The following is a 4,535-nucleotide window of genomic DNA, read 5'->3' as shown; positions in this document are numbered from 1 at the left end:
ACTTAACTCTTTGAATAGGAATGAGTACTAAAAGAATAAGTTGAAGCCCGCTGACCAAACACCCCCAAGAACACATCTTTACTCAAACAAATTAGGTTTATTGAGCTTGGTGCCTTAAGGGATACCATCCCCCAGAAGAACTCCAGATCTGGAAGGCCCTCCTTAGAGGGTTTAGACTTGTGCTAAATCCTCCAAGAAGAATTTAAGGAATCAAGACCTCTTCTAGATTCTCTGTTAACAAGAAGATAGAACAAGACAATTTGGTGACTGAATATCTTATTAATATTCATCTAGAAGGCAGGAAGATTAAAGCAAGGCTTGAATGGTCATTGGTAAAGAAGTGGCAGTCACTTACGGTGATGAGAAGAGAGGGGTTTTAAATCATTTTTGTGGTTATGGAATTAGCCTTCTCCAAGACATGGTCATAAGGTGGCCTTATGGAAACATAGTTTATTTTTTGTAAGCTTTACTTATGGTCAGTTGAGAATATCAGGGTTGACTTCAATAGGACTATCTTTAACTTTCTGAGGCACACAACTACTTTCTTGTTCAGAAGGGCTTTTGGACCTGTCTCCAGCCTCCTGTATTTAATTACTCTATTAGATTGACTTTCATTGGAATTTCAGAGAAAGACTAAGCTGTTGAGGTTTTTGGAGGAAAGAAGAACCTCACCAGATATTTCTAAGCTGTTGTGGGCGTGTGATGGGCTTCAGGTAAAATACATGCTTACAAGGCCAGGCGTGGTGGCTCATGCCTGTAATCCCAGCACTTTGGGAGGCCGAGGCGGGCGGATCATGAGGTCAAGAGATCGAGACCATCCTGGCCAACATGGTGAAACCCCATCTCTACTAAAAATGCAAAAAAAAAAAAAAAAATTAGCTGGGCGTGGTGGTGTGCGCCTGTAGTCCCAGCTACTTGGGAGGCTGAGGCAGGAGAATTGTTTGAACCCAGGAGGTGAGGTGGAGGTTGCAGTGAGCCAAGGTCGTGCTAGTGCACTTCAGCCTGGGGACAGAGCGAGACTCTGTCTGAAAAAAAAGACATGCTTACAGGGTGAACCTGAAAGTGATAACCATCCAACTCTATACATGAGTTGACTTATGTCCAGATGAGCACTTTTAGATGCCTACCACCTGTACACACATGGAGGAGAAATGTGGTCCCAATTCCTCCTCCCTCCCTATATCCATATTCTCGCACTGGCCTTATCATTGTATATATTCTCACCTTTTGGTTTTGGCCTTGGCCATGTATCAGTAAAATTTTAGCAGATGTGATGCAAAGCAGAAAAGACTCTTTTGAGGAAATGGATTAAAATCAAGATCTGAAAGATGAGAAGAAGTTAGCTAAGCAAAGGAAGATGTCATGTGTGAGGAGGATGAGCTTTCTAGGAAGAGGCAAGAGGACTTAATGAGATCTGGGAGAGGAGAGAACAGAATTCAATGGAGGGGGAGTGCATTAAGATTGGTGAGAAAGGCAGGGATTAGAAGACAGTCTTATAGACTGTACAGCAGATTTGAAAATGTATCCTAATAGTAATGGAAAGCTATGGAAGTGAGTTTAGCTTGGGAGTGGCATGATCTAATTTACTTTTTTGAAAGATCTCTTTGTTTGCAGAGTTGTTATTATAATTAGGGTTAGAATTTGGGACAAATGAGTCCTAGCATTTTTCCGTCTTTGTCAGGATGCCATACAATACAAATTGGCTCTCTCATTTGTTCCATTAAAATCAATGACTTTGTTTAGGCAAAGTGGCTCCTGGATATCATCCCAGAGAGGGGTTGAAGGGTTCTTCATAATGAAAATAAGAGAGTAGCCAAGAGGATTGATTTTGGAGTGAGCCAACAGTCCTTGGTGACACCAGGCCAAGCAAAGGAGGGCCATTAGACTGGGTTTAGAAAGCTATGGCTGTCAGTAACTAAGAGGATGCCATTTTCTTCCAAGTGTAACTCATTGTGGAAATGAGGTGGATAAGAATAAAGGGTATCTTTCTGTATGAGAACTGAAAAGACATAACCCTTTCCAGCGTAGCCTCTTTCTGATTATTCAGATTTAGATTTCATCTGGAGGCGTAGTTTTTGCTATGTCATATGTCAGAATATTAGATTCTCTCATTTAGAAACTCAAGAGGGCTGATATGACATATCCTTTCACAGGAAAACAAAATCAAGCCGAAAGTGAGATCAGATGACACTAACTCTTAGAAACTTGAAATTCTGAGAACAGGAAATGAAATTACGAGAAGAAAATTGGCTTGTTTATTTAGGTTGGCTTGTTTGTTTTTCAAAATAAAGAATTTTAGAAACAGTCAAAAATGGGCTGTGGATTGCTGATTTTGCTGGTTACTTTAGGTTTGGGGACTGATTTGCCTTTCTAACCTGATAGTATCCATGCCTTTATTTCCAGAATGAATAACTTATGATGGGAACTTTAGTTGCACTAAAGTTGTCTGCAGGCTAAAATGTTACATAATTGTTAGGAGAGCACATTTTAGGACATTGAACTGTGCAAAAGTGTAAACTGTGTTAAAGGTTGACAGAGGTTGTAAGAGCTTCTCAAGTAGAGACCCGTTGACATTTTGGGCTGGATAATTCTTTGTTCTGTGAGGGGTTGTCCTGTGCATTGTTAGATGTTTAACAGCAACCTGGGCCTATACCCACTACATGCCAATAACACCCTCCACACATAAACAACAGTAACTGTCAAAAATGCCACCAGATAATGTGAATGTTCCCTGGGATGCCAAATTACCCCACATTGTGAACTATTGGACTAAATACTATAGAAACAGTTTGTGAAATGACTGTTGGGCAGATTTTAACCTGTTATTACTTTTCTTGACTATGCCCAAGTAGAAGATAGGCTGTTTATACGTAGGTACAGAGCTCCACACCAGCACAAGGGAAGACTTCTGAATATGTTACCCTATGGTTTTCATCATTGCTGAAGCTATGAGTGAACACTTGGGTGAAATGTCAAAGGTATTTGTTGAGTTTTAGAAAATCTTTTACTGGTCCCTGATGAGGGTGAAAGAATTTAAAAGATGTAGTGTGTGTGTGTGTGTGTGTGTGTGTGTGTGTGTGTGTGTAGAGAGAGAGAGAGAGACTCAAGGTCTATTTTTAGAACAGCATGAGAAAAACTCTAAATTCTATGTATTATATGCATTTTACACGTGACAGAATATAAAAAACTAAATATCCATTGAAAAAATCCTCATTAAAGTTGAGTTTGCTTTTTCTATTTACCTTTAGATATTAGGGCAGGGAATGAGAAATGCTGTGGCTTACCAGAATGAAAGACTGCTGGATGAGGTCATGTGTGATTATGTTTAAGAACACGCAGAAAGGGCCAAATAAAACTGGTGACCACAAACAAGTGGTAAAGGAAATTGAGAGGGTGGATTTAGAAATTACTTTCATTCAGAGAATTACTGGGATATGAAATGAGAAACTTGGCTTCCTAGAGAAATAGCTGAAGTCACCAAGTGTCAGGTAATTTGAAATAGTGAGGGATGACTCATAGCGTGTCTTTGTAGAGTTTGCCTAGCCTGAAATACTGATGGGAAGATTATTCCAAGGAAATTAATAAGATAAATCTAAATGTTAGCAAATTACCAAAGACAGCTAAAGATGAAAATGGAGAATACAAATAATCCATTGTTTAAACAAGAATGAAACACCTATCTGCAAATAATCTTCCTACATCTAGAGGGGTTGCATAGTGGTGAAGGGCGTGAGCTCTTGAAACAGACTGCTTATGGTAGGAACCCAGCTCCATAACTTGTTAGCTGTGTAGGCTTCAGCACACTATTTAATTTCTCTGCTTCAGTGTCCTCATTTATAAAATTGGAAGAATAATAACAGTATCTACCTTACAGGGTTGTTGTGTGGATTAAATAAGTTAAAATGCAAAGCAGTTAAAACTTTTTTTCTTTTTAGAAAATATTAGTTTTAATTAATTCTACAGAGTAAATTTTAGCTATTATTATTAATTGAAAGCTCAAGGGAATATGATTTGCTTATAGTCATAGATATAGTTAGATACAAATTTAGGACCTGGGCTTTCACTTCACATCATTTTCTCTTATGTCAAGAAGCTGTTCCCTTCCATATAATGTATCTGTGTATGCGTGTTTTTCATCTCTCTCTCTCTCTCTCTCTGTGTGTGTGTGTGTGTGTAGATTGGTAGAGATAAGAGCTAGACATAGAGGGATAATAGTACAACACAATTATGTATTCTTTTGTATCAGTTTTATAGCACTATCATACATGAGTCTCTAACCAATTTTATGGTGTAAGGTAAAAATAAATTCCCATTTTATAGACACAGGAATAGAGCTTCAGTAGAAAAGTTAAGAAATTTACCCCAGATATCAGAGCCTATGAGTAGAAAAATTGGAATTAAAAACTGGGGTTTCTGATTCCCATTCTGTGCTTCTACCCATGGTTAAAGCTGAATGCAGGAGACATGACAGTAGAAGGGTAACTGGGGTTCCTGGAAGCACATTGGCCTGAAGTCCTGCAGGCAAGTGCTGTCAG

The sequence above is a fragment of the Pongo pygmaeus genome, chromosome X (genome assembly GCF_028885625.2).
Source record: "Pongo pygmaeus isolate AG05252 chromosome X, NHGRI_mPonPyg2-v2.0_pri, whole genome shotgun sequence".
NCBI lineage: Eukaryota > Metazoa > Chordata > Mammalia > Primates > Hominidae > Pongo > Pongo pygmaeus.
The sequence above is the reverse complement of the archived record's forward strand: the minus strand, read 5'-3'. Positions refer to the sequence as shown.